This window comes from Bubalus bubalis, chromosome 3 (genome assembly GCF_019923935.1).
Source record: "Bubalus bubalis isolate 160015118507 breed Murrah chromosome 3, NDDB_SH_1, whole genome shotgun sequence".
NCBI lineage: Eukaryota > Metazoa > Chordata > Mammalia > Artiodactyla > Bovidae > Bubalus > Bubalus bubalis.
This window is the reverse complement of record NC_059159.1, coordinates 103,531,360-103,558,417: the sequence shown is the minus strand read 5'-3', so window position 1 is coordinate 103,558,417 and position 27,058 is coordinate 103,531,360. Positions and strand designations below refer to the sequence as shown.

General features: G+C 37.9%; 1 protein-coding gene across 2 annotated transcripts in view; it reads right to left on the bottom strand.

Annotated features, from left to right (window-relative positions):
- RFX3 (regulatory factor X3) overlaps positions 1-27,058 on the bottom strand; it is a 342,491-nt gene that overhangs the window by 281,153 nt on the left and 34,280 nt on the right. Inside the window, exon 2 of one of the 2 annotated variants that reach the window (XM_025281551.3) lies at positions 15,830-15,897. The exons of the other annotated variant lie outside the window; for it this stretch is intronic. The gene's annotated coding sequence lies outside the window, so the exon portion shown is untranslated. The remainder of the gene's footprint in view (positions 1-15,829; positions 15,898-27,058) is intronic. 2 annotated transcript variants of the gene reach the window in all.

Genomic DNA, 27,058 nt, shown 5'->3' with positions numbered 1-27,058 from the left:
CTCAGTTAAAAGATACTTTATTGCTAAAAAATATTAACCATCTGAGCCTTTAGTGGGTCATAACTTTTCGCAATAGGAATATCAAATCACCATAACAAATATAATAATGAAAAAGCTTAAAATATTGGGAGAATTATCAAAATGTGACACAAAGACAAGAAGTGAACAAATACTGTTGGAAAAAATGGCACCAACAGATGTGTTTGATGCAGGGTTGTCATAAACCTTCAATTTGTAAAAAAAAAAGTGCACTATATGAGACGCACAATAAAATGAAGTGCAATAAAATGAGGTGTGCCTGTACAATGGAACATTATTTAGACTCTAAAGAGAAGGCAATCCTGTCATATTCTACAACACCTTGATGACACTACAGTATGTGAAATAAGACACTCACAAAATCTCAAACACTGAAAGATCCTATGTATATGAGATATTTAAAATAGTAAAATTCTTAGAAAGTGGAATTGTCATTACCAGAGGCTAAGGGGAAGGAAGAAATTCTTCAAGGGTGTAAAGTTTCAGTTCTGCAAGCTGAAGTTCTAGAGGTCTGTTGTACAACAATGCACATACAGTTAGCGTGCTGTACTTGAAAATGGTTAGTCTGGTTAGAGAAAAGCCGAAGAAATAAAAACATCTTGAAAACTCTGATAAGTTCACAGGAAAAGTACTGAAAACGTTCACTATAACTTGCTTAAGAAATAAAATAATCTCACAAGAGTAGATTCAATATTAATCATTATAATCTCAGTAACACTAATTCCTATAAAATTCTAGGAACCTATGACTTACATTTGTTACTTCTAATGGAAAGACATACGGTATGTCAGAATTACTTGCAGGACTTTTAAAATATTTCTTACTCTCACCTAGAGAGATGCTCCCAGTAGAGTGAGCTATCAATACTGAGGCAACTGTGCTATATTCTTCAACTGTGCTGGGACTGAAAACAGGTTGAGAATTATGTTTTTATTTAAATGACAGTTTAAATCAGGAATAAAACTATTCAATTTAATCACTTTTCCTATAAGAAAATTACACGTAGTGTTTGATATAATTAAACTTTCTTCACACTATGAAGCTAAACATGTGTTCTATTTTCTGAATGCATACGGAAGACATTGTAAATGTGGCTGTTTGAACAATGAACAACCTTTGTTATGAGATCGCATATTCATTTCGACTGGGCACCAATGGAGAACAGAATCAACAATATATGGAAAATGCAGGCAGAAATACCTCTCAAGACTTCTGAAATACTGTGTCCAGAACATTACTCTTTTTGACAGCCCTTTCCTATGTGCATTTATCTCAATGACTTTTTGCCATGATCTCCTCTTTTCCCCAAAGCACTTTTCTCACTATTTCTTTTCCATATTTAGAGGAAGGTGAAGAACTAAATTTTCTACACCTAAACTTCCAGGAAAAAAAAAAAAAGAGTATCTCTCATATCCATACGTTGCTGTTTCATTTCCAAGCAAACAAAACTACATTTTAAGAACCCAGGGTTAATTGAATCTTTTCACACTAACTTCACTTCAGTGCATTTTTCTTATACCATATTTTTAATCTATAGATAAGTATCCAATAGTACCATAAAATTAAGCATTGACCTATATTCTCTATTGGTAACATTTTCTTAAAGATTATATAAATATGCTATTCCATGGAAATTATATATTAATAACTTCAATTCTATAAGGGTATATTTGAGCTCTACAGTACCTTTTTATCATTTCCTGCCTTCTTTTGTGTTAAATAGATACTGTCTAGTATACTTTTTTCATTCCTTGGTTGTTTCTTTCACTACAATGTTTTATTTTCTAAGTGGTTGCTCTGGAAATTACAATTATCATTTTATTTAAAACATTCTGGTCAGAAATGGTATGGACCTAACAGAAGCAGAAGATATTAAGAAGAGGTGGCAAGAATACACAGAAGAACTTTACAAAAAAGATCTTCATGACCCAGATAATCACAATGGTGTGATCACTCACCTAGAGCCAGAATCCTGGAATGCTAAGTCAAGTGGGCCTTAGAAAGCATCACTACAAACATAGATAATGGAGGTGATAGAATTCCAGTTGAGCTATTTCATATCCTAAAAGATGATGCTGTGAAAGTGCTGCACTCAATACGCCAGCAAATTTGGAAATCTCAGCAGTGGCCACAGGACTGGAAAAGGTCCGTTTTCATTCCAATCCCAAAGAAAGGCAACGACAAGGAATGCTCAAACTACCACACAATTGCACTCATCTCACATGCTAGCAAAGTAATGCTCAAAATTCTGCAAGCCAGGCTTCAGCAGTATGTGAACCCTGAACAAGCTGGATTTAGAAAAGGCAGAGGAACCAGAGATCAGATTGCCAACATCCACTGGATCATAGAAAAAGCAAGAGAGTTCCAGAAAAACATCTACTTCTGCTTTATTGACTATGCAAAAACCTTTGACTGTGTGGATCCCAACAAACTGTGGAAAATTCTTCAAAAGATGGGAATACCAGACCACCTTACCTCCCTCTTGAGAAATCTGTATGCAGGTCAAGAAGCAACAGTTAGAACTGGACATGGAACAACAGACTGGTTCGAAATCAGGAAAGGAGTACACCAAGGCTATACATTGTCATCCTGCTTATTTGACTTATATGCAGAGTACTTGATGAGAAATGTTGGACTGGATGAACACAAGCTGGAATTAAGATTGCCGGGAGAAATATCCATAACCTCAGATATGCAGATGATACCACACATAAGGCAGAAAGCAAAGAACTAAAGAGCCTCTTGATGAAAGTGAAAGAGGAGAGTGAAAAAGTTGGCTTAAAATTCAACATTCAGAAAACTAAGATCATGGCACCTGATTCCATCACTTCATGGCAAATAGATGGGGAAACAATGGAAACAGTGACAGACTTTATTTTGGGGGGCTCAAAAATCACTGCAGATGGTGACTACAGCCATGAAATTAAAAGAGCTTGCTCCTTGGAAGAAAAGTTATGACCAACCTAGACAGCATATTAAAAAGCAGAGGTGTTACTTTGCCAACAAAGATCCATCTAGTCAAAGCTATGTTTTTTCCAGTGGTCATATATGGATGTGAGAGTTGGACTATAGTAATGAGAAACACTGGGCTGGAGGAAGCACAAGCTGGAATCAAGATTCCTGGGAGAAATTATCAATAACCTCAGATATGCAGATGACACCACCCTTATGGAAGAAAGTGAGGAGGAACTAAAAAGACTCTTGATGAAAGTTAAAGAGGAGAGTGAAAAGGTTGGCTTAAAGCTCAACATTCAGAAAACGAAGATCATGGCATCTGGTCCCATCACTTCATGGGAAATAGATGGGGAAACAGTGGGAACAGTGTCGGACTTTATTTTGGGGGGCTCCAAAATCACTGCAGATAGTGACTGCAGCCATGAAATTAAAAGACGCTTACTCCTTGGAAGGAAAGTTATGACCAACCTAGATAGCGTATTGAAAAGCAGAGATATTACTTAGCCAACAAAGGTCTGTCTAGTCAAGGCTATGGTTTTTCCAGTGGTCATGTATGCATGTGAGAGTTGGACTGTGAAGAAAGCTCAGCGCCGAAGAATTGACGCTTTTGAACTGTTGTGCTGGAGAAGACTCTTGAGAGTCCCTTGGACTGCAAGGAAATCCAACCAGTCCATTCTAAAGGAGATCAGCCCTGGGTGTTCTTTGGAAGGAGTGATGCTAAAGGTGAAACTCCAGTACTTTGGCCACCTCATGCGAAGAGTTGACTCATTGGAAAAGACTCTGATGCTGGGAAGGATTGGGGGCAGGAGGAGAAGGGGACGACAGAGGATGAGATGGCTGGATGGCATCACCGACTCGATGGACTTGAGTTTGAGTGAAATCCAGGAGTCGGTGATGGACAGGGTGGCCTGGCGTGCTGTGATTCATGGGGTCGCAAAGAGTCAGACACGACTGAGCGACTGAACTGAACTGAATTGATGCTTTTGAACTGTGGTGTTGGAAAAGACTCTTGAGAGTCCCTTGGACTGCAAGGAGATCCAACCAGTCCATTCTAAAGGAAATCAATCCTGAATATTCATTGGAAGGACTGGTGCTGAAGCTGAAACTCCAATACTTGGGCCACCTGATGTGAACATCTGACTCATTGGAAAAGACCCTGATGCTGGGAAAGATTGAAGATGGGATGAGAAGGGGACGAGAGGATGAGATGGTTGTATATCACTGACACAAGGGACATGAGCTTGAGTAAACTCTGGGAGTTGGTGAGGGACAGGGAAGCCTGGCATGCTGCAGCCCATGGGGTTGTGGAGAGTTGGACACGACTGAGTGAGCAACTGACCTGAACTGAGTCTGGATTAACACTAAAATTTTAATAATAATTTAAAACTTGCCTCCAATATGCCTCTGTTTCCTTGCCTGTCTATTATTATTGTAAAACTACTTCTCTATATGTTATAATCTCATCAATTTACCATTGCTCTCTATTTCTTCATGTTTACTGTCTAGTATCCTTTTGTTTCAACTTGAAATATTCCCCATAATGTTTCCTGTAGGGCAGGTTTGCTAGTGACAAACTCAGTTTTTGTGTATTTGTAAATGTCTTAATTTCTCCATCATTGAAAGAGATTTTAGCAACATAACAGAATTTATGGTTAACAGTCTTTTTTTCCCTTCAACACTTTGAAAATGTCTTCTAGTATCCATGGTTTTTGATGTCAGCTATCAATATTTTTCTTTTGTTGCTTTTAAGATTTCTCTTTCACTCTCATAAATTTGACTATGATGTCTAAATTTGATTTTGATGTCTATGATTTGTCTATATTTGGGTTTATTCTACTTGGAGTATACTATGTTTCTTTAATGCACAAACTAATATTTTTCTAGCAAGTATGTGATGTTTTCTGTCATTATTTCTTTTAATATTCTTTTTGCCCTTTTTTTTTTTCCACTCTTCTCCTTCTCAGACTCCCATTATGTGTATGTTGATACACTTGCAATGTCCCATAGGTCTCCTGAAGTTGTGTTCACTTTCAATTCCTTTCTACTCCTCACACTGGATAATTAGTCAACTACATTCAAGTTGACTAATACTTTCTTCTACCAACTCATATCAGTTACTTGAGCCCCTTTAGTAAATTTTTCATTTTTGTTACATATTTTTAAACTTCAAAATTGCTATATGGTTCTTCTAAACTAATTTCTATGCTTGTTCGTATTCTCTTTGGAAAAATAACAATTTCACACTTTTCTTTAGTTTTTTACACATGGTTTCATTGAGTTCCTTAAACATATTTACAATAGCTGACTTAAAAGTCTTTGTCTTTTAAGTCCAAATCTAGACTCCCACAGGGGTACTTTTCTGTTAGGTAAAAAGTAAAAGTAAAACTTTTCTGTTTTTCACTTTTTCTCATGTATGTAGCACACTTTTCTATTTCTTAAAATCCCATTTTTGTGTTGAAAGCTAGCCATTTTAAATAATACATTTTAACAATTCTGGTATCAGAATCTTCCACAGTGCCCCACTGAGACTTTTTAATCACTAGTTCTATTCTTTTTCTTGGTGCTGCTTATTTGTTTAGCACTTTCATGAACTAATTATATATCCCTGTATTACGTGGCTACTGAGTTATTTAAAAGCAGAGACATTACTTTGCCAACAAAGGTCCATCTAGTCAAGCCTATGGTTTTTCCAGTAGTCATGTATGGATGTGAGAGTTGGACAGTGAAGAAAGCTGAGCACTGAAGAATTGATGCTTTTGAACTGGGGTGTTGGAGAAGGCTCTTGAGAGTCCCTTAGACTGCAAGGAGATCCAACCAGTCCATCCTAAAGGAGATCAGTCCTGGGTGTTCATTGGAAGGACTGATGTTGAAGGTCAAACTCCAATACTTTGGCCACCTCATGCGAAGAGTTGACTCATTGGAAAAGACCCTAATGCTCAGAAGGATTGGGGGCAGGAGGAGAAGGGGACGACAGAGGATGAGATGGCTGGATGGCATCACCGACTTGATGGACATGGGTTTGGGTAGACTCCAGGAGTTGGTGATGGACAGGGAGGCCTGGCGTCCTGCAGTTCATGGGGTCGCAAAGAGTTGGACACAACTGAGCAACTGAACTGGACTGGAGTTATTTCAGGTTTTTATATTTAAGCCTGGCTTCCTGGATCAGTATAATTTATTGATCAACCAATGATTGGTCAGAAGATTTCTTTAATTGCCTGTGTATCTTCCACCCTTTGCCAAAGCAACGCCTGTGAGAAGTCACACCTTTTAACTTCAGGTAGCTTTTAAGACGGCCATAGCTTTCACTTCCTTCTTGCACAGAGCCTCAAAATCAGCCAGAGGTGGATCCTCTCCTTTCCCAGGCATATGCAAAGCCTTGTACATCCTATAGTCTTTGGGGTATCTTAGAAATACTTGGAGCGTTTCAAAGTTCCCTATGGTTGTTGGCTAATCCTCAAGGATTTCCTTTTAAGTTCCTGGCCAGGGTCTTGTTTGCCTCACCAGAAATCACAGCCTTAAATGGTGGAGATGTTGCCAAGAGTGGCTACTGTTTTAGCAAAGTCCAGAGCATAGGCCTTTTTTCCCCCCAAGAGAGCTGAGCTCTGAGTCAAATGAACAGCCAGTCTCTCTCTGAGAGCTGGGTTTTCCCAGGGAGCTGCAAGTTCAGGCAAAATATTAACTGTGCTCTAGATATGGTGCTTTTCATGGACCTCCAAAAGTGGTCAGATCTCTCCATTGTCAACAATGTTGTCAGCTTTTGCTATACCACAAGCTGGGGAAGGAGGGAAAATGGGAGAGTACACAAATCAGACGCCAATGTCATCATCCATAGTTCAGTAGTTTTCTCTCGGACAGACAATTTTTAGTTCATCCTCTGGCTAAGATCAACAGCCATAATTCTGAAATGGTTGATTTTAGTTGAGTAGCCCATGTTTTTGTTGTGTTATACAGAGAGGGAGTACACTGAGGCCCTCACTCCAGTAATCTAGAAGCCAATCAAGCTCTGTAATATTATAAATCTATCTTCATGTATTTTTAAAAAACAAAAAGCATTTTAACAACAAAATTGTTTTTAAAATTATACTTATAAGCATTTAGATCACTGGTTCTCATCTCTAGTAAAAACTTACAGAACATTTTGCAATTTTTTTATTTTTATAATTTTTAAATTATAATTGTAGAATAAAATATGCAATATTTACAGTTAAATAGGAAGAAACTGGTCTGTGAGAGGAAAAAAATAAACTGAGTAAGTAATGTCTCACAGTAGTATATCTTTCCTGTTAAGTAATATGTGAATGATCAGAAATAAAGGTGAGTCCATGTCATAGTTTTACTCTCAAACCTAAAGGCCTCCCACGTCTTTCTGGACAAGTTCAAGAAAGGAAGAAAGACTATTCTATCTTGTTCTTAACTGGCTGCTGCTACTGCTGCTTCTAAGTCGTTTCAGTCGTGTCCGACTCTGTGCAATCCCATAGACGGCAGCCCACCAGGCTCCCCCGTCCCTGGGATTCTCCAGGCAAGAGCACTGGAGTGGGTTGCCATTTCCTTCTCCATCTTAACTGGCCAACCTAGGCCAAATCCAATTCAACTTGATAGGGATAAAAAAAGCCACAAAAGACAGAGTGTGAAACTCAACAAAGAAGAATCTGACATCTGAACCAAGGAAGCAACCCTAGCTCCTGAGACTTTTCTGAAGAGACTCAGCCCAGAAATAGGGTTTACCTCAGGTTTATCCAAGTATCCTGCCAAACCTATGCATTTAAGAACTTCTGGAAAGGAAAGTTACTCATTACTGTCATCTGTCTTCAACACTCCTGGATATTAGCAAACCACAAAAAGACCAAAACTGTCAAAATGGGCCAAGAAAGGGAGACAACTTTGAGCAAGATTTTTATTTTCAAGTACACCTCAAGCTTCTCAGGCTTTTCTACTGTTGTGCAACAAGCCACTCCAAAACTCACTGCTCAAAAAAAATTTTTATTTGCTCATAGTTCTGCAACCTGGGTTCAAAACTTACTGCTCAAAAAGAAAAAAAACAAAAACACCTATTTTATTTGCTCATAATTCTGCAAACGAGGCTAGGCTCAGCTAGGCTGTTCTTCTGCTCATCCTGCTGATGGTCACTCACACAACTGCTTTGAGCTGGAAGATAGGAACTGGGCTTAACTAGAATACTAGGATTAGGGTGGCTGGGCTTCTGTCTCTACATAATTCCAGAGCCTCTCTGATCCTCCTTCCCTTTCCTCCCTGGCACCTTCCTCTCTCTCTCTCTCTCTCACTCTTTCTCTCTCTCTCCCTCCCTCCCTCTCTCTCCATGTGGTCTCGGTTCAACATGATTCCTCTAGGAAGGTAGCCAGATTTCTGACATAATGGTTTAGGTCTCCCCAAAATATAAAAGTAACCTAGTTGTATTAAGGCTTATGCTCAGACTTCAAACAGCTCTAATCTGTTGCATTCTGTTTGTTAAGTAAAGAAAGTGAAAGTCTCTCAGTCGTGTCTGACTCTTTGCAACCCCATGGACTATACAGTCCATGGAATTCTCCAGGCCAGAATACTGGAGTGGGTAGCCATTCCCTTCTCCAGGGGATCTTCCCAATCCAGGGATCGAACCCAGGTCTCCCACATTGTAGGCAGATTCTTTACCAGCTGAGCCACAAGTAAGGCCCAGACCAAACTGAAAGAAAAAAGAGTTCACAAGGGTGTGAATACCCCAGATATGGTTCATTGTAACCACCATCAACATAATAGACTATTAAAACATTAAAGCCAATGTTCAGATGACTAGAATGGGAACAACCACAAGAATCTATAAATGGCTAGAGTTAAATGAAGACTTGGCAATTATAGTCAAATTTTATTCTATTCCTTTCCATTCTGAAGGTCAATCTAGGTTCTGTGAGAATCTTGATTATAGGCAGAAGGAAATGAACCTGAAAACCAATTATAAGCCATAGGACCTTATAATCATACAGGTCTTGTTTATGTTATAGGAAAATTGTACAGAGCAAATAAAACAAGAAATGAGAAAGAGCTCTGAAAACAAAACTGCTATACAAATAAAAGGAAGTAATATTTATCTGATAGGATTCTAGGTATAGTAAATCTAGTTAGGCACCATTCTCTCTTAATAAAATTATAATAATCATAGTTAATTACCCAATATGCTAAATTATAATACTATCACAGCAATATTATAAAATTATTTATCATTAATATAAAGAACAAAAACACTAAAACTAAGATTTATTGTTGTCTGATTATGTCAGGTGCTGCTAAATACTCCAAGTAAACTATAACTAATCCTTACAGTAACTCAACAAAGTAGTTATCTCCCTTTTTCAAATAAATAAACTGAGTCAAGAAACTGACAACTCAGAGTAACTTGCCAACAGTCACACAGCTAATAAGTGGAAAATCCATTTTCAATGTTTAATGTATAACAGACGCTTGAAAAATGCTTCTCATCTAAATTAAAGAGAAATAAACAAACCCAGGACTATCTGGCTTTAAAGTAACTACAACTAACTCCATCAAAATATCTTTCTCTCACACAATTCTTTTTTATTTGCAGTTGAAACTGGAATTACAGCAAACATATCTAATATGAGAAATTCACCACCTTTCTCATATGCAAAACGGTTTCCAATCAGAAAACTACCACCATTTTTTAAAATATCTAAATTTTAACCCATGTACTGAATCATGAATTATAATGGTCTTATTATAATTTAGGAGTATCTATTGAAAAAAATGATATATCTACATTCTAAAATATTTCTAAAAGAGCAAACCAAAAAGAGTAAAATAGCAAATATTTTTAAATGGAAAAATATGTAGAGTACGAACTACAAATAAAAGTTTATGTCCCTCTATTATGAAGAAATCTTGAAATTTAAAAGAATGAAGGAGGAGGAAAAGAAGACATTGTCCAACAGGAAAGGGTACTAACGAAATAAATGGACAATCACCAAAAGAAATAAAATGGCTAATATACTTTTTTAAAAAATTACCATTAGTTACCAAAGACATGCAAATACAAGTGAGATTTTTTTTCCAACTAACTGGCATAAATACAAAAAAAAAATTACAAAAATTGATAACACCTAGTATCAGAAAGCATGCAAAGAAATGAAACATTAAAGTGTTACTGTTCCAAGCATGAAATGGCATGATCCATCTAGAGAGCAAAACACTGAACTGTACACAGCCTTCTACCCAAGCAATTACATTCCTAAGAACTCATTCAAAGAAAATTATTGGATGAAGCACAAAGATGTATGTACATTAATTAACCATAAACTCAAAATTCAGAATACAACCTACATGTCTAGCTAGAGAGCTGATTAAGCAGATATGCCAAAAAGAATACATACAGTATTATTATCATGAAAGAATATGAGTGTTAAAAGTTAAAAAACAAATTGAATGACAACTTTTAAGAGAATATGCACATATTTCTGTGTTTACAGGGAAAGGAAACATGCACATGTGTGGCCAGAAGCATACCCAAGAATGCCATACAAACTCACTAGAGAAATTCTGAGATGTGACAGCAATCTTGTAAGCAGATGGGTAGTGAGCTTTGAGGAGAATGATTTTTTTACTCCCTTTGTGTGTGTCTAGTCAATCAGTTGTGTCCGATTCTTTGCAACTCCATGGACTGTAGCCTGCCAGGCTCCTCTGTCCATGGGATTCTCCAGGCAAGAATATTGGAGCGGGTTGCCATTCCCTTCTCCAGGGGATCTTCCTGACCCAGGGATTGACCCCAGGTCTCCTACACTGCTGGCAGATTCTTTACCATCTGAGCCATCAGGGAAGCCTTTCTGTATTTTCTGAATGTTTTATATTAAGCATATATAACTTTTGAAATAATAAAATAAAATAATTTTCATTTAAAATAATGCCAACTGTCATAACCCTGAGGCTCTGTAAACTTTCAAATGTTATTACCTTTAATACAAAATATTGATTAAAAAGCAGTTAATATGTGCACTGAATGAAAATTTAGTTTTATTCCTCTTCCAAATGATAGCTTCAAATCATAAATCCTTCACAGCTGTTTCTTCTTACAAATCATTTAACATTTTTAATTTTGCTAAAGATTTCTCTTAAAAAATAAAAGCAAAGCAGAAATATTTAAGTGCTTCAAACTATACTTAGTATAAATGTGCTATGTCTTTAAGAAATACTTTGCATATATAAGGGGTATACATTATTGTTTTAGACATAATGCTATTGCACACTTAACAGACTATAGAACAGTGTAAACACAACTTTTATATGCAAACTGACAAACAAAAAAACTCATGTGACTCATTTTATTACAATGTTTGCTTTACTGCAATGCTCTGGAACTGAATATGCAATATCTCCCAGGCATGACTGTATCATTTAGTAACCACTATGCTGTACCAAGCACTGGATTATGTACTTCATATATATCCTTTATTTAATTTTCATAAGGATGCAAGACAAAAGTTATTATCCTCATATTACATAGCCATACAGAGAAAGACAAGTATTGTACAGTGTCCATTATGTGTGGAATCTAAAAAATAAAACAACTAGTAAATACAACAAAAAGAAACAGACTCACAGATATAGAGAACAAACTAGTGATTATCAGTGGGAAGAGGACAGGAGGGTGGGACAATATGGGGTAAGGGCATTAAAAGGTACAAACTATTATGTATAAAATGAATAAGCTCCAAGGATATACTGTACAACATAGCCAAAATTTTATACTATAAATGGAGTATAACCTTTAAAATTGTGAATCATAAAGCTGTAAATTTACTTATATAATATTGTACATCAACTATATCTCAATCAAAAAATTTAAAAATAAAAAAGATAAAAAACTGTTCTATAATCTATAAATGCTATGAGTCTAAACAATTACTCTTATCTTGAATATGTGATAAACTTTTCAGTTCAGTTGCTCAGTCATGTCCCACTCTGTGACCCCAAGGACTGCAGCACGCCAGGCCTCCCTGTCCATCACCAACTCCTGGAGTTTACTCAAGCTCATGTCCATTGTGTCAGTGATGCCATCCAACCATCTCATCCTCTGTCGTCCCCTTCTCCTCCCACCTTCAATCTTTCCCAGCATTAAGGTCTTTCAAATGAGTCAGTTCTCTGCATCAGATGGCCAAAGTATTGGAGTTTCAGCTTCAGCATCAGTCCTTCCAATATTCAGGACTGATTTCCTTTAGGATGGACTGGTTGGATCTCCTTCCTGTCCAAGGGACTCTCAAAAGAGTCTTCTCCAACACCACAGTTCAAAAGCATCAATTCTTCAGTGCTCAGCTTTCTTTATAGCCCAACTCTAACATCCGTACATGACTACTGGAAAAACCATAGCCTTGACTAGATGGACCTTTGTTGGCAAAGTAACGTCTCTGCTTTTTAATATGCTATCTAGATTGGTCATAACTTTTCTTCCAAGGAGCAAGCGTCTTTTAATTTTATGGCTGCCATCACCATCTGCAGTGATTTTGGAGCCCAACAAAATAAAGTCTGACACTGTTTCCACTGTTAACCCATCTATTTGCCATGAAGTGATGGGACCAGATGCCATGATCTTAGTTTTCTGAATGAGTTTTAAGCCAATTTTTTCACTCTCCTCTTTCACTTTGATCAAGAGGCTCTTTAGTTCTCCTTTGCTTTCTGCCAACTGTCATTAAATTTCATGATGGTTTTGCTGAATCACTGATGAAATTTATTTTCTATTTGAAGATATGTAATTACATAGATTGTTACAATAAGGCTTGGTTAAGGTGAATACATATTTTGGAATCCATTATTATCAAAGACTCTAGAGTTCTGCAATATGATGAAGGAAACATTCCATGACACTATTAGCATTACTCATAAATGCTACTAAAATCTAGAATTTTCAAGGCTCTCTACATAAACAGTAGCTGATGAAACAACTTTCAAGGATGAATATGCTTAACTGGGGCTTCTCTGGTGGCTCAGATGGTAAAGAATCTGCCTGCAAATGCAGGAGATCCTGGTTCAATCCCTGGGTCAGGAAGATTGCCTAGAGAAAGGAATGGCTACCTACTCCAGTATTAGTGTGTGAAGAACTCCATGGACAGAGGAGTCTGATGAGCTACCCTGGGGTCACAAATAGTTAAACACACTGAGCAACTAACACATGCTTAACCACTAGGCTTGGGATTATTAAGTACAATCAATATTTTAAATGATATAAAAATGATAATGCCTATAAATGTCACTTTACAACCAAGATATGATACATTTAATATGAACAGTTTCTATTTTAATTTTTATTAAAAAACTATATTACTACTTTCAAGCCAACTGTCATTGGCCCTTATAAAAAGCCAACAATTCATGTATCCTGTGTACTGTGTTCAGTACCTATTCAGTAAGTACTTAGTTGACAAGGAAGAGAAGTAAGCAAAAGGCCATTAGCCTAATTTTTATTTCTAGATTCACAATGTCAGTACGAAAAGAGGTAGATAGCCTTGTTTGTCACTTAGTAGGATAAGTTCGCTCTTCTACAGTCCTTGCACAAAGAAAAGCAGTATAGAGCAGTGGCTCTAAAACCCTACTCCTAGTGAAATACTTCCCAGACCCTCAAAAGAAAAGGAGACAAAAACGGACCTTCTCTGCAGCCACCAATATTCCCCAAGCCAGCTCCTGTAGAACTTGACTGGAAAATACAGTTTGAAAATTACTAATACAGTGGACAGGAACATTGGAGATCACAAGACCTGGGTGTACATGTTAGACTTTCCACTACCTGCTGTGTAACTGTGTTCAAAGGTGTGATCTTAACCTCTCTTGGACTTGGGTTTTCACATACATAATATGGTCCCATATAACTAGTTAGTGGGAAAGTTGAGTGAGATGCTGTCCACACAGAAGAACTTAATATTTTTTGAAGCGTGATCTACGATGTAAATGTAAAGTATATTATAATTTATATCCCATATGTTATGCAAAAAAGGAGAAGTATTTTTCCTTCCCTACTTCTCTCCTTCCCAGGACAATTTACTTGTTTCACATATAACAAAGAAGTTTAAGACTATCAAAATGAAACAAAGTCCAAAAGTCAGATTAAAAGGAAAAAGTGGGAGGAGAGCACATATAAACTTATTCTCTATGGCTTCTCAGGAGAATTCAAGTTATCTTACATAAACGTTATTTGCAAGCATTTTTAACCAAAGTATATTATGGAAACCCTTTTCTCTAGGCCCACACAAGCTTTCACAATTATTAGATATGATATCAATGTCTATATCAGATGCCCTCAATCATAAAAAATGAATGATAAGGAATAAATATCAGACTCATTCATTAGAAGACAATTCAAATGGTTTAAGAAATATGATAAAGCTGCAAAATTTCCTAGGAAAACTATTTGAAGGAATGGGCACTGAGTCTCTTAAAATGTACTATCAGTGATGAAGATTATAACTCTTAAATCATAACTCCCATACATGACTGCATAGCTTTTGTTATAAATCATATTACAAAGGTCTTAGATGTAGAACTATTTACCTTATCTTTCTTGCAACCTCATATTGATAAAGAATTTTGAAAAACACATAGGGAAATTTTCAGTGCATCCTGTTGTGGACTTTTATAAAACCACAGGTTTGAAATGGAGGAAATAGCTCCAGCTTATTTCTGAGTCTCAGTTAAGTCTCTTAAGCAGCAGATTGTGTGGTTATCTTCCCACAGATGCTGAAGACTAAAGAAATGTCAAAAGAGCAATGTTTTACCACCTTGAATGGGCTGCATCTTAGCTGCATACCAACTATGTGGGAAGGTAAAAATGTAATTCAATTCGGGAACAAACACAGTCTCCAAGCCCAGTGATGAGGAACAGCATACATGTACTCAGACTCTACGCCTATCCCTCTTATGCCCCTCCCACCACCCACTCCACCACCACCTCTGCACTTTTCACCTTTCTGAATGCCAATGGAAAGCCTCTCTTTAAAGTACTGCTGTAGTGGAAGCAGAAGTTCACACAAACTGCTGTACCTTCTTACATAACCAACACATTACTGAGCAGGGGAATTATGACATCAGCAGTAGGTTAGCCTATTATTCTACCACATAATTAATATCTACTGATTCTCACACTCCCATGCCATTGGCTGGATTTCATAAGGATAGCTCCTATATTTTACTATCTTTAATTTGAACTAATTCTGATACAGGCTTGAAGCTTAGTAATCTATGAAACAACTATGGAAATGAATGTGGCATATGCACTTAGCTGAGTGCCATTTCAGGGTTAACCAAACACAGGCACATGCAGGGTGACATAAGGATGCCAAAGGACAGGAAAAGACTAACCTGTGAGGCTCACAACCGCTTTCACCCTCTGAATGCCTAGGAATTTCACATTATAGGAGCCTCAACGCCCTTTCTCACTACTTCCCCCATAAACTGTGTGCGCTAGCTGTTAATATTTCACAGTGTAGCATGCCTCTAATCCTACTTAAAGGAGGATGGGGAGGAGGATAGGAAGGAGGCATGCTCCTGTGGTTTCTATAGCCCCACAGACAGCTAAGCTATCTGAAGCATTTAAAAATATTAATTGTAACCATATAATGTGAAAAAGAGTTCTAATATTGTTCTGTCTTAAATATATAAAGTAGTAATGAAAATAAAGTTCCTTACCATATTAGCTACTGTTAAGCATTAAAAAATGAAAAACCTATCTCAAAATCTCGTATTTTAAAAGTTATTGAAAAAATTCAGACATGAGATTCCATATTTGACATATTACTCTAGGTTTTGTGTACATTTACTTCATAATTTATAGAGAACATGGATCAATTACCTCATATTCTTTCCATGAGCCAAACTCAATGTATTCTCTACCATAAAATGCCAGAATGACCAAGTGGCCTAAAATATTAAAAGCAAGAAGAATTAGGTTAACATTAAAAATGAATTCTTTGATATCTAGAAATTATATGATTACTTTAAATTACTGAATCTAGATAAATATTAATTACCATACAAATGAATTATTTTATTGTATTTTTGTATAATTGTATTTTTAAAGCTTCCAATGTAGCCAAAAAAAATATTGTTTTGATTTTGCACAAAAGAAGAGAGATTTTTCAAAGAATTAGAATGCAAGTAAACATTATGAACATAATAATTAGGAAAAAATATAAGTGAGGGAAAATAATGAAGAGAAGAATACTTGGAAAAAAATCTACCGTTTTAAATTGTGAAGATGAATCTGCCATGGGTGTTCCCCATCCTGAACCCTCCTCCCACCTTCTTCCCCATCCCATCCCTCTGGGTCATCCCAGTGCACCAGCCCAGAGCACCCATGGCGGATTCATGTCAATGTATGGCAAAATCAATACAATATTGTAAAGTAAAAATAAATAAATAAAAATGAAAAAAAAGAAAAAAAATAAAGTTAATGTAGAAAAATGGAAAAAAATAATAATAAATTGTGAAGATGACAGGCCAGCCAATTCTGAGAGCACCCTGATACAGAGAAGCAAAAGTGAGAACGGATTAGCAGGTAACATATATTTATTCATTCCTTAAAAATGATTAAATAAGATTTATTTCTTAAAAATAAAAAACCAGAAATAATATACAAACAGTTCACAAACTGGAGAACTAAGTATATATGATTATTCAGTTTTATGGAAATTTTAAAAAGAAATACTTGGTTTGGAGAAGAATGGGCAAGATTATTTTAAAACTAATGATTTCTATTGGCTAATATATTTAGGGTAACACTGATATACAAAAATGCAATTAAGTGTATTATTTATATATGTTCACATCTTTTTTTGCCCTAAATTTGGCCCATAATATCAGATATAAATTAGGTATAGAGTATTCTATCATTTAGTCAACTGTAAACAATATCAGAGCTGCCTGGCATGCTTTAGTTTTGCTTGCTTTCTTTTTTCTTTAAAGTTAAAGGTGACATTAAGTGACAGTTGCCATAAATTTTTATGTTGGTCCATTAAACTATGAACAATAACAAAGCAAACAGGCACAGCTGAGTATATATGAACAGGAACAGTCTAAATACACACTCTCAGGGTTACTTGAACAAGACAAGACAAGGATCACTAAAATAATCACAGGTGTTTGCTGTGTATTTAGGTGATTACAAGTCAGTTACAGCAAAAATGCAATAATCAACACTAATTAACACACCAGAGTTCTCAAAAATAACTTGGAAATTTTTAACCCTATTATCAGATTTTCCTGTTACTTTATTATCATTATGAAATATATTTTCTGACATGAGGCATTACTGTACATATTTATGATAAACTAAATGACTAAATGGGCTTCCCAGGTAACTCAAGTGGTAAGGAGCCACCTGTCAATGTAGGGGACATAGAAAGACACAGTTTCTATCTGTAAGTAGGGAAGATTTCCTGGAGGATGGCATGGCAACCCATTCCAGTATTTTTGCCTGGAGAATCCCATGGGGAGAGGAGACTGGCAGGCTACACTCTATAGGGTCGCAAAGAGTCAGACACGACTGAAGCAACTTAGCATGCACACACACAAGTGACTAAATACTTCATAATAATTTTGAGCAAAATGACTATGATTTATACATCCTACAATTAGATTTTTCTCAGGTAATTCTACCAACTCCTTTAGCTCTAATTCTTTTTTCAACCACATTCACCTGTACCTAACTTGAATATCAAGTAAGAAAAGTCAAGCTAATCTACAGTTATCTGTGTCTTCTACTCCTCTCCAGAAAAGTTACAAGTAACATCTCCTCTTTGAAGACATATTCCACGACCTCATTCTGATAATAACATAATTGTTCGGGATCTCTTCATGTCTTGAATTATTACAAGTTTCTCAGCCTCCATATCAGTTCACTGATAATATAAATCTTTGCCATTTATGATTTTAACTTTAAAATCCAGTTCATTTCTTAGAGCCTGTTCTCATATAATATTATTTAATTACTCATTTAAGAAAGAATTGCAACTGTTAGGTGCCACACATACAAATATTTAATATACATGATCCACACACACAAGCAGCGCACTCACTGCCATGACAATAACAGCAAGATGCTCCCACCCTCAAAACTCCACACTGGCCCCATAAGAACTTATTTTCCTTCTATACTCTACAATGACTTTCTTCTCATCTCTGGTCCAGATAATCCAAGTATCTTCATCTTTCCCTTTAACACTGAGTCATTACTATGTGCTTAGCAATATGCTAGAAGTTGATTAGGTACTTAATGCCAAACAAAACACAATATTTTTTTGTATTCAGGTCCCACCCCATTTGCTCCCACATACTATGCTAACTTTCTCAGTGGCTTTATAATTGTCCTTTATGTTATAGTAGATGCTCAGTCATGTCAGACTCTTTGTGACCCACGGACTGTAGACTGCCAGGTTTGCCTGTCCAGGGAATTCTCCAGGCAAGAAAAGTGGAGTGGGTAGCCATTCCCTCTCCAGGGGATCTTTCCAACCCAGGAACTGAATCTGGGTCTCCTGCATTGCAGGCAGATTCTTTAACATCTGATTCTCCTGGTAGTCACTATTTCACTCTCATTTTCTCAAACTCCACAACTAATAGTAAACAAATTCTGACTTGCCACTCATGTCAGATGGTCCCTTCCAGTACCATCCTGAGACCCAGGCAAAAGTGGTCACTGCCTTGGGCCTTACACTTTAGAGAACCCATTCTTGACTGCTGTCCAGGTACTTCATGAAGTAAAAAATCTGTAGAGTCCAAGGAATGCTTTCTGACCTCTCTGACTGTATCACAGCAGATCTCCAAGATTCTGAATTGCCAGGCCGAGAACCCTGGAGTATCGTCCCCAGGACAGAAACACAGGCATACCCAAGGGGTAGTCAAAAGATAGTCTGCAAGGGGTAAGGCAAGGTTGCTTTGGGAGTGGGCATGTGGACATGCTATGGCAAAGAACCTAGAATACAGGGAAAAGGAGGGAGAGTACAGGATAAAAATGAGGTGACAGAGGCCAATTCTCCTTTGGCCACTATGCTCCAGAACAGAACACTTTAAAAATCCTAAAATTCTAAAACCTCATTATAAAGCTGTATCAGTCAAATTAGAACCCTAATTTGAGCATGCATTTATTTAACAGTTAACTGATTTGCAGCATTTAAATAGTCAAGACACATAATGAGTGAACTTCCATGTGTATTCTTGCATCCATAAGTGTTAAGGATGGGCCTGGTTTCTACACCCTGTTTCCATTGATGGTTCACCAGTTTTAATCTTCATTATAATTCATCAAATGTTACAAATGTAGTGGCAGCAGTAGCAGCAAAATTAGCACTGATAATACCACTCACTGAGTCCTAGCATAGTACCAACCATTTAATCTTTACTAAACTCGTTCACACCCTTTGTGTTACAACCCAACTATCTATATCTTCATCTTATCCATGAGTTGAAAGTAACAGAGTGTCAAAAGATGGATTCTAATCAAGGTCTTCCTAAATTAACAGCCCAGGTTCTTCACACTACACTTCCTTTCAGATGATTAAGAGATTTACCTGGCTTTAGACTGCTCCCTGCTAATCTGCATATATCTGCCAGATTAATCTCCCTAAAAGATCTCTTTTACCTTAACATTTGATCCAGTTTTTAAAATATACACTGCTGGTTATGCCCTACTCAGTTAAGTTTCAAGTCCTTAGCCTGATTTTTCTTTCAACGCATCTGTTCATTATTTCCTAAAATACTCTTCAATGTCTTCACACCAAAATCATACCTTGCCTTTCGTTCCCATGTAAGCCAGCCCTTCCCCACATCCCTAGCCAACACACCTCCCTAAAAACGTTTAAGATCCATATCATCATACTTTGCCTCCTTCCTAAAGACTTCTCTGACTACTCAACCCAGAATCTTTTCTCATGCCCAATGTTAAATATCCCTGTAATACTGTGAGTCTCTGATCACTCAACAAGTAATTAGCTATGAACTTAGCAGGGTGGCAACATCAAAGGATATGATGTATATTCATGTCACTTTATGAAGTTAATCTTTTTGGAAGGAACTATAGGGGAAACTGGTAAAGTGGCTCTAAAGACAAACCCCCCGGCTGATAATCCGCCTTGATCATATATTAGCACAGACTTTGGAACTGAATTTGCAAAGTAATTCATTTATGATTAGCAGAACTTTTGGTCCTAGAGCCCATCTTGATCTTAAATTTTCTGAGATACCAAAGAGTTTTTGTTTATGTGTATTATACCTAGTTGTACAGTGGAATAGCAAACACCCTCATCCAACAACACAAGAGAACACTCTACACATGGACATCACCAGATGGTCAACACCGAAATCAGATTGATTATATTCTTTGCAGCCAAAGATGGAGAAGCTCTATACAGTCAGCAAAAACAAGACCGGGAGCTGACTGTGGCTCAGATCATGAACTCCTTATTGCCAGATTCAGAATTAAAGTGAAGAAAGTAGGAACAACTAGACCATTCAGGTATGACCTAAATCCCTTATGATTATACAGTGGAAGTGAGAAATAGATTTAAGGGACTAGATGGGATAGACAGTGTATGATGAACTATGGACAGAGGTTTATGACATTGTACAGGAGACAGAGATCAAGACCATCCCCATGGAAAAGAAATGCAAAAAAGCACAATGGCTATCTGAGGAGGTATTACTAATAGCTGTGAAAAGAAGAGAAGCGAAAAGCAAAGGAGAAAAGGAAAGATAAACCCATTTGAATGCAGAGTTCCAAAGAATAGATAGCAAGGAGAGATTAGAAAGCCTTCCTCAGCAAAATGCAAAGAAATAGAGGAAAAAAACAGAATGGGAAAGACTAGAGATCTCTTCAAGAAAATGAGAGATACCAAGGCAACATTTCATGCAAAGATGGGCTCTATAAAGGACAGAAATGGTATGGACCTAACAGAAACAGAAGATATTAAGAGGAGGCAAGAATACACAGAACTGTACAAAAAAGATCTTCATGACCCAGATGATCATGATGGTGTGATCACTCATCTAGAGCCAGACTTTGTGAAGTCAAGCGGGCCTTAGGAAGCATCACTATGAACAAAGCTAGTGGAGGTGATGGAATTCCAGTTGAGCTATTTCAAATCCTGAAAGATGATGCTGTGAAAGTGCTACACTCAATATGCCAGCAAATTTGGAAAACTCAGAAGTGGCCACAGGACTGGAAAAGGTCAGTTTTCATTCCAATCTCAAAGAAAGGCAATGCCAAAGAATGTTGAAACTACAATTGCACTCATCTCACACGCTAGTAATGCTCAAAATTCTCCAAGCCAGGCTTCAGCAATACGTGAACTTCCAGACGTTCAAGCTGGTTTTAGAAAAGGCAGAGGAACCAGAGATCAAATTGCCAACATCCGCTAGATCATGGAAAAAGCAAGAGAGTTCCAGAAAAACATCTATTTCTGCTTTACTGACTAAGCCAAAGCCTTTGACTGTGTGGATCACAATAAACTGTGGAAAATTCTGAAAGAGATGGGAATAGCAGGCCACCTGACTTGCCTCTTGAGAAACCTGTATGCAGGTCAGGAAGCAACAGTTAGAACTGGACATGGAACAACAGACTGTTTCCAAATAGGAAAAGGAGTAAGTCAAGGCTGTATATTGTCACCCTGCTTATTTAACTTATATGCAGACTACATCATGAGAAACGCTGGGCTGGAAGAAGCACAATCTGGAATCAAGATTTCCGGGAGAAATATCAAACCTCAGATATGCAGATGACACCACCCTTATGGAAGAAAGTGAAGAGGAACTCAAAAGCCTCTTGATGAAAGTGAAAGAGGAGAGTGAAAAAGTTGGCTTAAAGCTCAACATTCAGAAAACGAAGATCACGGCATCCGGTCCCATCACTTCATGGGAAATAGATGGGGAAACAGTGGAAACAGTGTCAGGCTTTATTTTTGGGGGGCTCCAAAATCACTGCTGATGGTGACTGCAGCCATGAAATTAAAAGACACTTACTCCTTGGAAGGAAAGTTATAACCAACCTAGATAGCATATTCAAAAGCAGAGACATTACTTTGCCAACAAAGGTATGTCTAGTCAAGGCTATGGATTTTACAGTTGTCATGTATGGATGTGAGAGTTGGACAGTGAAGAAAGCTGAGCGCCGAAGAATTGATGCCTTTGAACTGTGGTGTTGGAGAAGACTCTTGAGAGTCCCTTGGACTGCAAGGAGATCTAACCAGTCCATTCTAAAGGAGATCAGTGTTCATTGGAAGGACTGATGCTGAGGCTAAAACTCCAATACTTTGGCCACCTCATGCGAAGAGCTGACTCATTGGAAAAGACTCTGATGCTGGAAAAGATTGAGGGCAGGAGAAGGGGATGACAGAGGATGAGATGGCTGGATGGCATCACCAACTCAATGGACATGAGTTTGGGTAAACTCCCAGAGTTAGTGATGGACAGGGAGGCCTGGTGTGCTGGGGTTCATGGGGTCGCAAAGAGTCGGACATGACTGAGTGACTGAACTGAACTGATATATTCATCAGCCAACTTTACTCCCTTCACCCTCAAAAATGCCAAATTTGTAGTTTCAACTCATTTTATAATGTAAATATTCCCAATATGGCTAGTTTCAAGTTAGCAATGTGACATTTGAATAAAGATTTAAGAAGATATGAACAACACTGGCTCTCTCCAGCTATTAAGAGGAGTTTCAGTTCACTACTGGTTATGCCTGTTCATTTATTGTACTAGAAAATAAAATGGAAGGAGAAAGTCCAAGATAGTGGCACAGGAAGATCCTACATTCCTCCCGTGGATAAACCAGACCTACAGCTACATAAGGAATAATTCCCTCTGGGGAAAAAAAATAAAAACTAAAAATTCTGCCAGCAAACAGTAAAAAGGCCAGATCACAACCGGGAGCAGAGGCAGCCTCACCAAGAACCTCATCCCCGCATGGCAACCTGCAACTGGGGGGATTTCACAAATCCAGAGCTTCTCCCTCAGGAGGAAAAGGTGCATGCCCCGTATCAGGCACCCCAACCCTTAGGATACGCAGCAAAGAGACAAGCCTCCAAAATGTCTGGCTATGAAAACAATGGGGCTCACATCCAAGACACCCAAAGGACTGTAGGGAGCCGGGATACTTTAAAGGGCTTGAGCTCAGACTCACTCTCTCTGGACACCAGCACAAAAACAGCAGTTTGAAAACTCACTATATGTGAATAAGATGCACTCATAGTCTTAAAGCAGCTACCAGAAGGACAGAGACCTGACTGGACTCTATGGGGACAGAAAGAGAATGTTGCTCAGTCGTGTCCAACTCTGCAACCCCATGCACTATAGCCTGCCAGGTTCCTCTATCCATGGAATTCTCCAGTTAAGAATACTGAAGTGTGTAGCCATTCCTTTCTCCAGGGAATCTTCCAGACCCAGGGACTGAACCTGGGTCTCCTGCATTGCAGGCAGATTCTTTACTGTCTGAGCCACCAGGAGCTGGTCATTTTTCTGCTCCCCTCCGCCATGAAGGTGCTAGCAGGTACACCCTGACCCTGTACTCTCTCGCGGCCCTGCCAAAAATGGTGGGCTCACCCAAGTCCTGAGCTCTCCTGCTGTCTCAATGAAGTTGGCAGGCATAGGCAATACACACACAGAACACTCCTTGCTCACCTATCTGGCTATGGTGGCCGGGGGGCTGGCATTCTTGGGTCCCACAGGACTATTAACAATTGGAAAGATAGTTGTGGCAAGCATCAGCCTCAAGGCACCACAGAGTCAGTAGAATGAAACATATCCTAGATCTTTCAGTGAAAAAGGATAATTTATTTAGCTTTAGGGGCAGACTAAGGCTTGTCAAACACATCTAGAGACTACAAAGCTGCCCAGTGAAAACAGGCTGGGAAATACCATCTTTGTGCATCTCTTGACCTTGCAACAGTTCTCTACTTTGTCCCAGAAAACAGCTTATACACATGACTGAAGCCTCGATTTTTACAAGTGATGCTCAAGACACCTCCAGGTTACCAGCAGTGTTTATGATTGCAATCCCACAGGTCTGTATATATTTGCATTCTTAAAAAGCTGTTTGAAGGTCTAGCTTCTCGTCAGCTTAAAGATAGCTGCTGACTGAGCTACTTCCCTTTGGAACACTGATAGGTTATGGACATAGCCTCAACAACTGGGAACTATCAGGAATAAGTCAGGCTGCTTGGATAACCACAAAGGTTCAACAACCAAGACCTAGGGTGAGGCTGAAAGATACAAAGATTCATCTCCAAACACAACGCCATTCCTTCAAGATTGGGAAGGTAGTTATTTCACCTAATATATAGAAACAAACAGAGTCAAGCAAAATGAAGACAGAGAACAAGTCTGAAAGAGAAGAACAAGAAAAAACCTAACAACAACAAAAACCTCAGTGAAACAGAGATAAGTAATTTGTTTGAAAGAGTAAAAGATAAATGTAAATAAGCTAACTGCTCCAATTAAAAGATATGGAGTGGCTGAATGGATACATAAACAAAACACATCTATATACTCCTACAAGTGACTCACTTCAGATATAGAACACCACACACAAATAAAGTCAAGGGATGGAAAAAGATATAGAATGCCAATAGAAACCAAAAGAAAGCTGGGGCAGCTATACTTCTATCAGAAAAAAAAAGAAAATAGACTGTAAAACATCAATCCCTGGGTCAGAAAGATCCCCTGGAGAGGGAATGGCAACCCACTCCAGTATTCTTGCCTGGAAAATTCCATGGACAGAGGAGTCCGGTGGGCTACAGTCCCATAGGGTCACAAAGAGTTGGACAAGACTGAGCGACTAATACACACACACACACACACACACACACATACATCAAGATAAAGGGGTCAATCTAAAGAGAAGACAATAGTATTTGTAAATATACATGCACCCAACATAAGAGCACCACAGATATTAACACACCTAAAGGGAGAAAGTGATGGGAATACAATTATATTGCAGAACTTTAATAACCCACTTACATAAATGAATAGCTCATCTACACATTATGAGAAAACTGAAAAACTCATAAACGTGTGAAGATTAAACAACATACAGTTAAACAACCAATGGGTCAAGAAATCAAAAGAAAAATTAAAAAAATACCTTGAGACACAAGGTACCAAAATATAAAGTGAAAAAGTGAAGTCGCTCAGTCATGTCCAACTCTTTGCGACCCCATGGACTGTAGCCTATAAGGCTCCTCCATCCATGGAATTTTCCAGGCAAGAATACTGGAGTGGGTTGCCATTTCCAAAAGCAGTTCTTCTAAGAAGAATGTATAGTCATACAACTCTAGCTCAAGAAAAAAGAAAAGTCTCAACCCATCTAACTTTACACCTAAAGGAACTAGGCTTCACTGGTGGCTCATATGGTAAAGAATTTGCCTGCAGTGCAGGAGACCCAGGTTCCATCCCTGCATTGGGATGATCCCCTGGAGAAGGGAATGGCAACCCACTCCAGTATTCTTGCCTGGAGAATTCCATGGACATAGGAGCCTGGTGGGCTACGTCCATGGGGTCACAAAGAGTTGGACATAACTAAGCAACTAACACTCTCCACTTTTCAAAGGAACTAGAAAAGAAGAACAAAGCCCAAAGTAGGTTGAAAGAAGGAAATAAAAATGATCAGAGCAGAAAAAGAGACTAAAAAGGCAACAGAAGAGATCAATGAACCTAAAAACCCATTCTTTGACAAAATAACCAAAACTGACAAACTGTTAACTGAATTCACCACTCTCACCACTTTTATTTAACGTAGTATTAGAGTCCTAGTGAGAGCAATTAGGCAAGAAAATAAATAAATAAAAGGCATCCAAACTGAAAAGGAACAAGTAAAACTGTCACTATTTGAGGACAGTGTGTATATATGTCAGACAGAGAAAGAGACATACTGTACGATCTTTATTATAGAATCTAAAAGACAACACAAATGAACAAGCCAAATTCATTTAAAAAAAATAAAAACAACACAGATGGCTGCCAAAGTGGAGGGGAATTGGAGGTGGGCAAATGGATGACCTGATTAAGAGGTACTAACTTGCAAATAAAAAATGTTAAGGGCATGTAATATACAAATGGTGACTATAGTTTATAATAATACTGTAGTGTATATTTGAAAGTTGCCAAGGGAGTAAATCTTAAAAGTTCTCATCACAAGAAAGAAAAAAGAAATTTTGTAACTTTGTATGGGATGGTTGGTAACCAGATTTACTGTCCTGATCGTTTTGCAGTGTATACAAATAACAAATCATTATGTTGGACACCTAAAAATACATGAATAAAAAAAGAGAAATTAATAAAACCATTACATCTTATAACAGTCACAATTTTATGAAATAACTGTAATTTTCTGAGGAAAAAAAAACAATTTTATGAGAACAGTAGCATTGTTTTTTGTATTGTTCAGTCCCTAAGTCGTGTCCAACTCTGCAGCCCCATGCACTGCAGCATATCAGGCTTCCCTGTCCTTCATTATCTCCCAGAGATTGCTCATACTCATGTCCATTGAGTTGGTGATGCCATTCAACCAGCTCATCCTCTGTTGACCCTTTCTCCTCTTGCTCTCAATCTTTCCTATCATCAGGGTCTTTTCCAATGAGTTGGCTCTTTGTATTAGGTGGCCAAAGTACTTCAGCCTCAGTCCTTCAAATGAATAATCAGGACTGATTCCCTTTAGGATTGACTGGTTGGATCTCCTTGCTGACCGAGTTACTCTTTTTTTTTTTTTTTTAATTGTTCCTGAAATGATATTTATGCCAATGAAAGTCTTGACTGCTGTATAAAACATGCCTTCTGGGCGGGACTGGTGTCCACCACTTCCCTGAGGTTGAAAGTTCTAATTCAGTCCATGGTTCATTTTAGACCTTCAATGCCTTATCAAACTTCTTCTTGCCTCCCTTATGATCTCAGGAGAAATACTGTCCTTTGTTATTTGGGTTCTAAGTAGCCTGGACTTGCTTTTAATTAAAAGAGGCAAACTTCCATGTCCTGGAGCATCCTGAACTTGCAGCAATGGTTCCTGTTTCCCCTCTGGCCATTGCCAGAGGATACA